Below are 12,046 nucleotides of genomic sequence, written 5' to 3'. Positions count from 1 at the left end.
GTACATTAAGCACTTAATTCTGAATCACTGAAGAGTGACTATTTTACTTCTGTGGATGTATTTGGGGACAAATTTTATATCAGCACACCATAATAGAAAAGTAAGGCCAGTAGGGGCTTGAAGAAATTAACCAGGTATTTGAACTCTAATGACTCATAACTGCACCCAGCACCCAAGTCGTTTGGTCAGTGTGAGCGTCACTGACAGTGCTCCACCTTTCAAATTCCCTGTGACCTCAGACTGTATTTGATAATGTTTCTATGGATTTAAAACTTCAAAGCTTTCAGTATTCTTGCAGATACATCATTTAAACCAATTCAGAGAGAATTCTTAATCTCGGCTGTGGTTGAGATTCCCGGAATAGTCGTTGTGCTGTAGAGTTGACTGACTCAGTGACCCTATGGACAACAGATCTGAACTCTGTCCCGTTCTGTGCCGTCCTCACCATCTCTTCTATAATTCATTGTCACAGCATGCTGGTCCGTCTTGTTGAGGATCTTCCTTTCCTTTGCCAACCCGTCACATTTCTAAGCATGATGTCCTCCAAGGACTGACCCTTCCTACCAGCATGTCCAAAGTATGTGAGACGAGCTTTACCAGGAGCTACTCTGGAATCACTTGGCTCCATAACAGACTTGTTCTTGAGGCAGTCCATGGAATAGTCAGCACTCCAAACCACAGCTCAGTCATTACTCCACCGTCCTTAGCCAATTGTCCAATATTCCGATGCGTAGCAAGTAATCAAAAAGACCACACCATGGCTGGTATCAGGCCTCCTTGCTCTTAAGCACTTCAGAGAGGTTCCTGATAGCCGATTTCCAAAGGCAGACATCGTGATTTTTGACTGCTAGTCCCAAGGGTTTGATTATGGATCCAAGTAAGATGAAGTGATTGACAAGTTCAGTCTTTTTACCATCAGTTGTAGCATATTAGCCAAGTGGTATGTATGGACTTTAGTTTTCTTAATGTAGCCCTGTAAACCGTTAAGTGCAGTTGAGTCACAGACGACTCATAGCAACCCTATAAACAAAAAGTCCTGAACATGCATAACTTTTATCGTTTCTCTAAGTTTGTAAGAGTTTCTGGAGGCAAGCTATTTCAGAAGTGGATGCCACTCCTGCTTCCAAAACTTCATTTGGGAGCTCCACCAAACACTGTCCACCTTGGGTAACCATTATCATACTTGACACACCTGTGTCACAGTGTTTACCATTACAGCAACCATGAGTACCTCTGTACAGCAAACTGACAGACCAGTGTTACGCCAGTTGGAAGAATGACCATAACCAATAAAAACCAGGCTCAAGGGCAGCAGCTCCACTCATCTCCCGTAACTGGAAGCAGCCCCAGATTGGCGATCGTATGCCTTTTTAAATACAAAATTAAATCCAATCCGCTCACACTGCTGTCTCATAAAGTCCAGCTTCCGAAATTATCTACTCGGCGTAAAGAATGAATAGATACGGAGAAAGTACTCAATCCTGGTGAACACCCTTCTTTATTTTAAACCAAGTTTCCTTGTGCTGAACAGCCTGTTCTAGGTATAGGTTTCATGTGAGCACGGTTAAGCACTCTGGGAGTCCCGTTCTTCTCAATGTTAGCCATCATTTATTGTGATCCACACAGTGCAGAGGCAATAAAACGGGCATCTTCCAGGTATTCCCTGCCAAGATCCATCCAGCATAAGCAATGATATACTTCTGGCAGTTCTCTTTCAAAGTAGTTGTTTTAGATGATCTTCAGCGGTATTTTGCTTGCATGTGATATTAATGATACTGTTTGACTCTTGGAACACATTTTTTGGGGGAATGAAATACAGATCTCTTCCAGTTACTGGTATACACAAGGAAAATCCTGCTGAAGATTATTAAAACGACTGGAACAACTCATTGACACAACTGTCAGAAACAAGCTGGGTTTAGAAGAGGCTGTAGCACTTGAGACAGTGCTAATGTCTGATGGATCTTGGCAGAAAGCAAAGAGTACCAGAGGAATGTCTATGTTTCATTGACTGTGCAAAGGCAGTTGACTGGGTAGATCACAAAGAATTGTGGCTAACCTTGAGAAGAATGGGAAACCCAGAACACTTGCCTGTGCTCATACAAAACCTGCACTTGGACCAGGAGGAAATCATCAGATCAGAGCAAGGAAACACTGCTTGGTTTCAAAATTAGGAAGGGAGTGCATCAGGGATGTGTCCTGTACTCACTTTTTCAGTATGTATGCAGACCACATTCAGGTAGCTGGACTTTAAGAGGAGGAGTGTGACATCAGGATTGGAGGAAGATACATCAGGGACCTGCATTATGCAAAAGGTCAAGGACTAGGCTTCAATATGAATTGAAGCTCAACCTCAGGAAGACAAAGATTCTCACCAGGGGGCCAATTGGCAGCACCAATTGCATTGAGGGAATTAACAATTTCAGAATGCTTCCTCCTGCATTCAGGAAAACAAAAAAGGACTTGTATTGGAAAAATCTGTCAGAGACCTTTCCAAAGTGCTAAAGAGCGATGATGTCAGTCTGGAGACCAAGATGCACCTGATTCAGGCTGTGGTCTTTGCAATTACGTGCTATGCATCAGAGTTGGACAAAGACTGACAGTGGAAGAACTGATGCCTTTGAGTTGTGCTGGAGAAGAATATTGAACTTACCATGGACCTCCAGAAGAACAAGTAAGTCTGTTTTGGAGAGGGTGAAACCTAGTTTCTCCTTGGAGGCAAGGATTTTGAAGCTCTGTCTCACATACTTTGGGCAGGTGGCCTGGAGTGGCCAATCCTTGGAGAAGGACATGCTTAGAAGGGTGGAGGGAAAGCACAGAAGAAGAAGGCATGGGATGAAATAGATTGACACAGTAACTGGGGCACTGACATTACTACGTGTGTCAGTCAGTGAGACTGTCTCAGGATAAGGTAGGGTTCAGAGCTATTTTACATAAGGTCTCTATGAGTCACGAGCAACTCAATGGCACTTAATAATAACACAAAGAGCAACGATGTAAGTTTGAGGAGGAAGGTGTGCTTGATTCAGTCCATGGTCTTCCTGGTCACTTGCTATGCATCTGAAAGCTGGACAATGAATAAGGATAACAGAAGAATTGATGCTTTTGAGCTGTGATGTTGGAGAAGAGTAGTGACTATTCCATGGACTGGCAACAGAAAAAACAATTATGTCTTGGAGAAAGCGCAGCCAGAGTGCTCCTTGAAGGCAAAGATGTTGAAGTTCCATCTCATACCCTTCAGGTATATTGGTAGGCAAGGTTATTCCTTGGAGAGGGACATCACACTTGGAAAGGTGGAAGGTCAACATAAGAGAGGGACTCTCAACCAGGTGGATTGACAGAGTGATGGCCACAATGGGGCTTAGCGTCAGGAAGTGTGAGGATGGCACAGGAGAGGACAGGGTTCAGATCTGTTGTTCACAGGGTTGCTATGGATCATACTCAACTCAAGGGCATCTAAGAACAATGAAACTGCATAGTGTTTGCTAAATCAGGCTTTCAGCTGGTATTTGACCCAATTGTTGTTAACTGCCGTCGAGGTGCAGGCAACTTATAGCGACCCTATGAAGGAGAGTCCTCAATGCTTGGGTGCCTTTCATCCTCTCTCCAGGTTCATAGGGTTTCCGGAAGCAAGCAAGTGGATGCCACTCCTGCTTCCAAGGTTGTTTTAATCAGGGAGCTCCACCCCACTCTCTGTCTGCATTGGGTAACCAATCATTAATGCATTTGACACATCAGTGTCACAGTGTTCAGCCTCACGGCAACCACAGGTGACCACTGTACGACCTAGAGGAATGTCTGAACAAAAACAATGAAAAGCCCGACGTCTGCGGATTAAAAGTCACCAATCTTTGGCTTGGTAGCATCGCTTTCTGTCCCATTTGACCCAATAGGGAAAATTTTTAAAAGATTCTAAACAAAGCAGAAACTTCTGAACATCTTTTCTCAAATCCAGTAGGCCGGTTTAGAAGCTGGCAAGAAGTTGCCAGATATCTTCTAGTCTTCTTACTGATCTTGGATTTATATTTAAGTATTGTTTTCTTTTGCTATATTTCAAATATTTTTACCTCCTCATTAAGGACTTGTTAGAAATATTGATTGCATACGACCAAGAAGATACTGAAAAAAACATGCAGCGAATAATTTGCTCTTGGAGTCTACTTTTTTACATGGCAGATAATAGAATCTACAATTATAACAGTGTAGAGTGCTGAGTTCAAAAAGATCGTAAATACGTGTTTCAACTCTGTGGTGTTACTGATTTATTGGGCAAAATGGCTTTCTTAGCCATTGGCTTTGACTTTCCACACATGACTGTGTGTTGTTGTTGTTTGGTGCCGTCTAGTCGTAGACGACTTATTGTGACCCTATGAACGAACGGCCTGAGCACTGTTCGTACATGGAATTTCCGGAGGCAAGCCATTTCAGAAGTGGATGCCACTCCTGCTTTCAGGCTTGTTTTAATCGGGAAGCTCCAGCCAACACTGTCCTCCATGGTACCCATTACCACGCTTGGCACATCACTGTCACAGTCTTCAGCATCACAGCAACCATGAGTTACCTCTGTGCAGCAATGCACAGACCAGTGCTATACCACTTAGAAGAATGTTTGAGAGGAAAACAATTTGAACCTGTGTAGAGACCTGAACTAACAAGATGTGCATAAAACAGAGATTGCAGCACATGTTTTCCAGGGTCAGAAGTTTCTGTTCTGGTCGGACTGGAACCCAGACAAGAGCGTCAGTAGCCTCAGTGGAGAACCACAGACCAATGTAAGACAGAGCAGCCTACGGAGCAAAGCCAGGGGGCTTTCAACCAAGCTTGTTGAAGAACTGAGGGGTTTGGCATAACTAAGAGAACTTTGTAAGTGACCTAAGCCGTGAGGTTGAAGGACAAGGACCTGCTACCATGCCTGAAAAGCTATTCCGACTGAGGAAAGCTTGAGTATGGTTCTTTGAGATTGTGTGGCTATTACAATGGATTTCAGACCCAGAAGGAATAGTTGAACGGTATAATTGGTGCTGGAATTAGTAGATGTGGAAGAGTAGAGACTATGTCTGACCTTTGAGATCAGATTTGGCTGTCCCCAGGCTACCCCTACTGAACAAGAGAGGAGGAACTTGGATGAGATGGTTTGACACACTACCTAGTTTGATGAGGATGGGTGTGTCAGAGACGAGATTGGCTCAGGACAGAGTGGGCTTTAGAGCTGTGGAGCATAGGGTTATGATGAGTTGCAGTCAACTTAGCACATAATAACAACTAGTCAGTTGGCCAGGTAGCTGTCTTTCAGATTTCTTTGAACATCCAGGGCTGCCTCTGTTTGTTGGAACATGCCATTTGGTATTCTGTCAGTTTCTGGGGCCTTATTTTTTCCCCCAATGTCTTCAGTACAGCTTGAACTACTACCTTTGTTATGTTGACTTTTGATTATATAGTATTTACTGAACTGGTTCCTTGTCAGCCAGTTCCTTTCGTACAGTTATTTCATGTATTCCTTCCATCTTTTGATGCTTTCTGGATCATTCAAGATTTGAGACGTGAATGTGTACATTCTCTCAGCTTGAGAAATGCCCAGCAAGTTCTCTACTTTCTGATTCCTGCTCTTTGCATATTTCATTATACTTTCTTTTGTCTTCTCGAGCTGATCTTTGAAATTTGTTCAATTATTTTACCTGATCATTTCTTTTGTTTGTTTTTGGCTCCTCACGATTCTAGGCCATTTTCAGTGTCTCTTCTGACATTCATTTTGGTCTTTTCTTTCTCTTCAGTCTTTGTAATAACTTTTGGCTTCCTTTATGGGTTAAATCCTTGATGTCATCCCACAACTCACCTGGTATTTGATCATTAGTGTTCAGTGCCTCAAACCTGAATAGGTTTGCTTTTTTTCCCTTCTCGTTGTGTATTCTTGAATCAGACCCAGCTGGCATGGGAGGAGATTGCCCCTTCTTCTCCAGTCAAGCATCTGGTAGATTCAAACTTCGGGATTGCAGTGCAGCTTCTTCGCTCTAGGCCACCAGATCTTCCTCAAACCTATTTTTAAGATGGTTTTTCAATTCAGGTGGGAGACTCAAGGTTGTATTTTGGTCAGCTTCAGTTTGAACTTGCACATATCTGGTTGATGGTCTGTTCCACAGTCAGCACCTCACCTGATTTTGAGTGCTGATATTGAGCTTCTTCAACGAATCTTTGCACAGATGTAGTCAATCTAATTCTGTGTAGACGACCAGGTAAGGTCCGTATATATAGTCACTATTTGTGTTTCTTAATAATGGTATTTGCAAGGAATAAAAAAGTTATACAAAATTCAGACATTTGTAGGGTTGCACAATTTGATGGGTAGAAGGAGGGGTGGGTGAAAGAAATGGGAAAGATCTGGTGTGAAAAATAATGTTTACAAACTTTGTTGGTTTTTTTTGTTTGCAAACTCTGTAAGTAAACCAGAATATAATAAAAATTTTATTAAGAAAAAAATCAGTCATCTGGTTTCCAGTCTCATTTTTGTCACCAGGTTCTTAATTTCCAACTCTGTTCCCAATTTTTGCATTTCACTAAATTTTTAATACATCTGAATTGTATGTTCAATCTATTTCAGACTGCGAAATTGGTAGAAATCCTAAATTTTTTTTTTGTTTACTTGTTGGTGCATATAACTGAAGTAATGATAGTATTCACAGATCTTCCTTGTATGTGTATGGATAGCATCTTATCACTCACAGCATCATACTTTAGCATAGATCTTGAAATTGTCTTTTTAACTATGAATCCGACATCATTTCCCCTCAATTTTTAGTCTGTCTTTGTGTCTAAGGTATGCCTCTTGTAGACAACATATCTATGAGTCAGCTTTCATATCCATTTTGTGGCTCTTTTTTCTCTTGCCTGATATATTTAGTCCATTCACTGTCTGTGTACTTATTAATGTTGTTTGTTATATGCCATAGAGTCACTTGCAAATAGTGACCCTACGTACAATAGCCCTGAGACCTGCTGTATCCTGTGCCAACCTTACTGTCTCTGACACACCTACCCTCATCACCCCCGTCACTGAATCAATCCATCTCATCAATGGTTTTTCTCTCTTTCTCTGTCCCTCCACCCTCCCATGCGTGACGTCCTTCTCCAAGGATTGGTCTCTCCTTGCAACAGGCACTAAATATGTCAAACAAAGCCTCAGAATCCTGGCCTCCAAGGAGCAGCCTGCTTTCACCCTCTCCAGGGTGAACCTGTTTGTTCTCCTGTATATTCAACACTCTTCTCCCTCCCCACAGCTGAAAGACATCAGGTTTTTTTCTAGCTATCATCCCTGGTTATTATCCAGCTTTCTGATACAGGGCTGGGTCTGGGAGTTAAAATCACTTGAGGGTGGTGTGGAGGTGACAGACTTTTTAATTTTTAATATACATTAATATATGTTATATTTTATTATTATATAATAGAAAATTATTTTATAATGTATTTATACATGTCTTAAATATAGTATTTTATACTGGTCAATGATTTTTTCCTTTATATATATTTTCATTATTATTAATTTTAATGAAAATTTACAGAGACTTTGGATTTCTGTTCATTCGAGGTGGAAGACTTTGACCCTGGCCCACTTACAGTAGGCTAACACTTATTGATAGGTATGATTTTATTACTGTCTTTTTGGTGCACACTCTTTTGTGATGTTGTTGATACCTTTATTGTATTTGCTTTTCTTTGTTCATTTTGCTTTTCTTACCAATTCTTTTCTTACTCTTGTTGTTTACTGAATCTTTTTATTTTTGTTATGATCTTTTTATTTTGATGAACAGGTTCACTAATTTTTTTGAAGGTTGCCCTAAAGTTTTTAATTTAATCCCAAACTGGCCTAGTGGTAAGAAACTGCGCTGCAATCCTGAAGGCATGAGATTCCAATCCACCAGTAGCTCCACGGGAGAAGGAATAATTAACTGCCTCTGAAAACCCACTGGAGGGTCAGCTATGGGCTGGTTCTGACTCAACAACCACCACGCAGTGACTAATGAAATGCTAAAAATTAAATGAATTTTTTTTTTTTTTTAAAAAAAGCAGACTTGTGTTTTTCATCACAACCACATCTACATTTTCTGTATAGGTTACATTTGGTTTGTAGATAATATTGGTGCTCAGATGAGTTAATGAACTCAAAATCATTTCCATCTATCATAATTGATGGGTTGGGAACCACTTGCTTATTTCTATATTCAAGTTTAAATACTTTTATATAACTAGATGTATATCCTAGATTTTATCCAATCTGTAATAAAATCAGATAGCTAAGAGGTTCAATCTAGTGTTCAAGAGCCTCTGAGTCTTCTAACTTGGCAAGTCTGTGGTGTCAAATTGTCATGTAGTGAAAGTCTTGTGCTTTGATACATTTAGAACTACACTTGAAAGTGTTTCATGCCACTTTAAGGACTGCATTTAACGGATCTAGGTGGCAAGAATACACTCGACTACGTGGTAATGTACGACTTTTCAGTACTAACATGAAATTCTTGTACAACCATCAGTTTAAAGTTTATTTTGACCAGCAATGTTTTCGGGCATTCACCATAGTTTTTAAAGGTCCTACTTGGTGAACATTACTCATTTTATAGTACCTTGCTTAAGGGTTGAGTTGTAATTTCTAAACTAGGTGCAATTAGCTGTTCCTTTTAAGGGTAACAACCATAAGTAAGCATTGCTCTCAATAATCAGAGCTAACTGAACCCAGTATTTAGAAAGTTTAATCCCATCCCATCATAAATATAACTGGATTTCTAATTATAAATTTTCACTCATGTGACTATATTTATGACAAACTTTTAGTTCATGTTGTTTTTAAATGACACAAGTTTGTAGATTTATTTATAATACACTATAGGCAGGCTAGACAGGAATGGGAATGCCAGTTTGGTGAAGCATTACTTTTACAAAGAGTTACAAGCATGTGTTAGAAACTAGTGATGCAGTCACAAGTCCTTTATGTATTTGTAGTGTGGGACAGACATGTGGACCAATTGGAGTAACAAATGCAGAGCCCACAGTATAAATTTAAAGTTTAGCCATTTGTTATGGGTTAAATTTTGCCCCACCACAGAAGAAAGAAACCTGTTGGAATTCTGATCCCTCCCCTGGAGTTCAGACATTCTGCTGGTAGTGAGCATTAAGTACTGTATTGCTAACTAAAAAGTCGGTGGTTTGAGGCCACCAGCTGCTCCGAAAGAGACAGATGAGTCATCTCCCATAAAGATTTACAACCCAGAAACCAGATAGCGGGTGGCTGTGTTGTAATCAACTGGGCCACAGTGAAATGGCTGTAGGTATAATCCTAGCTGGAAGCCGAATTGTCTCAGTGTGGCCTTGTTAGTGGAGGGTGTGCCTGAAATGTCTCACTTTAGAGAGAGGAAAAGAGTAGATTTTCCAGAAGGATGTAAGCAAGCACAGAGGGGAAAAATATACACCAAATGGATACTGTTAAATCAAGGCTGCCTTATCTATGGAAACCAAAAGAAACCTTCCCCCACAAATGACAGAGACAACCTACTCCTAGAGATAATGTCCTCAAATCAGACGAATAACCTTCTAAACGGTAATAAAGTATATTTCTAGTCTTTTAATTTTTTTTTAATGTCCTTCTTTATTTCTATTTTTTAAAACTACTTGAAATATTTCTACGACAAGAGCCCTAAATAACAACTAAGCTGTCCAAGATGTTGTTTTTTATGGCAAAAGAGATTCTGAAGATGTGATTAAAGAAAGGATTTGGGAAGATTTTTCTAGATTATCTGGGTGGGCCTGATATAATAAAAAAGGTCCTTATAAGAGCCAAAAGTATCAGAGGATTGCAGAATTCTGTGTTGCAACGTACATGTCAATTGATAACCCATCGATTCCTGGGGCCTCATTTTTTTGCCAATGTTTTCAGTGCAGCTTTGATTTCTTCCTTCCCTGCCATTGGCTCTTGTTCATATGGCTCTTCCTGAAATTTTTCAGTGTCAGTCAATTCTTGGTGGTGCAGTGACTGTGTAATCCCTCCATCTTCTTTTTTATTTCCTCATTCTATCTTCTTTTGATGCTTCCTGGATCATTCAACATATTCCCCATGGCACCTTTCAATATTGTGCCTCAAGGCTTAAATTTATTTTTCAGTTCTGTCATCTTGAGAAGTGCAGAGCAAGTTCTTCCCTTTTTATTATTCTCCAGTCCTAGCTCTCTCCACATTCCATTATAATACTTTGCTTTGTCTTCTCGAGTTGCCCTTTGAAATCTTCTGTTCAACTCTTTTACTTCAGTATCTTTTCCCTTTGTTTTGGCTTCTCAACACTCGAGTGCAATTTTCCAGAGCCTCTACTTACATCTATTTCAGTCTTTTCTTTCTCCTCTGTCTTTGTAATTATCTCTTGCTCTCTTTGTGGATGATACTTTGATGTCATCTCACAGCTCATCTGGTCTTCAATCACTGGTGTTCAATGCTTCAATTCTATTCTTATGATTTTTAAATCCAGGTGGGATGTTTTGATTCTCATGGACTTCTTTTCCTTTTCTTTGGCTTCAATTTGCACTTGCCCATGGATAATTGATGCTCTGTTCTACAGTCTGCCTCTGGCCTGGTCTTCACTGCTGAAATTGAGTTTCTCTAATAATTCCTTGCACATTGCAGTCAATGTGATTTCTATGCAGTCCATCAGGTGAGATCCGTTTGTAAAGTTGTTCTTTATGGTTTTTTAATAAAAGGTATTTGCAGTGAATAAATCATTAAACATACAAAATTCCGTTGTTCTATTTCCAGACTAATTTCTGTCACCAGGTTCATACTTTCTGATTACCATTCCTTCTTCACTGTTTCCAACTTTTGCATTTCACTTACCAATTATGGTGAATTTTAGACTGCTATATTTGGTAAAAATTTATAATTTCTTCCTTTTGGCTCTAGAGGTAAGAGCAAATATTTGAATAGTAGTCATATTAACAGGTCTTCCTTGTATGCATTGTACTTCAGGAAATAACTTGAAAATGTCTTTTTAACTATAAATGCAATATGATACTTCTGATTTTCATTCCTTGCATAGTATACCTTGTGATTTTTTGGATTCAGAATAGCCAAACCTAATCCATCTCGTTTCACTAATGCCTAGAATGTCGATGTTCACACATTTCATTTTCCAAAACTTAGTTTTCCAACATTCTTATTTGGTATATTCCATGTTCCAAATTACGAAAGGATGTTTGTATTTCCTCATTTTGATTGACATCCAATCTGACCTATACCACTCGTGCTATAACTATCCTTGTTCCTCTACTGTTCATAAGGTTTTCAGAGCCCAGCTACTTAAGAAGTGGATAGCCAACCTTACTTCCTAGTCTATCTTAATTGATGGGATACCGATTGACATGTTTCAACTAACAGATGCAGCCCGGGATGCGCTCACCAGTCTATGCTGGGAAATTTGGAGTACACCTTCCTGCCAACTGCCTGGAAGAGATCCATATTTGTTCCCTTTCCCGAAAGTAGTGATCCAATGGAATGTGTTCATTACCAAGCATTATCGTTAATATCACCTGCAAGTGAAATACTGCTGGATATCATTCAGAAACAGTTTAAATAGTGCATAGACAAGGAACTGCTAGAAGTTGACGCAATATGTTGAAGAGGCCATGACAACATTGGTGATGTCAGATGAACCCTGGCTGAAAGTAAAGAATACCAGAACAATGTCTATTTTTGCTTTATTGAGTATGTAAAGGCATCTGACTGTGTGGATCATAACAAACTGTGGCTGACTCTGAGAAGAATGGGAATCCCAGAACATTTAATTGGGCTAATGTGAAATCTATATTTAGACCAAGAAGCTGTTGTGCAATTGGAGCAAAGGAATACAGCATGGTTTAAAATTAAGAAAGGTGTGTGTCAAGATTGTATTCTTTTTCCATGCCTATTCAATCTCTATGCTGAGCAAATTTTTAATTATTAAATTTTATTAGTTTTAATGAACATTTACAGAGATTTTGGGTTTTCATTCATTCGTTGTTGCACTATTTTCTCTACCCTCCT

The sequence above is a fragment of the Elephantulus edwardii genome, unplaced genomic scaffold, assembly GCF_000299155.1.
Source record: "Elephantulus edwardii isolate Elephantulus edwardi_28Jun2011 unplaced genomic scaffold, EleEdw1.0 scaffold00215, whole genome shotgun sequence".
Lineage (NCBI taxonomy): Eukaryota > Metazoa > Chordata > Mammalia > Macroscelidea > Macroscelididae > Elephantulus > Elephantulus edwardii.
Note: the sequence above shows the minus strand (reverse complement) of the source record.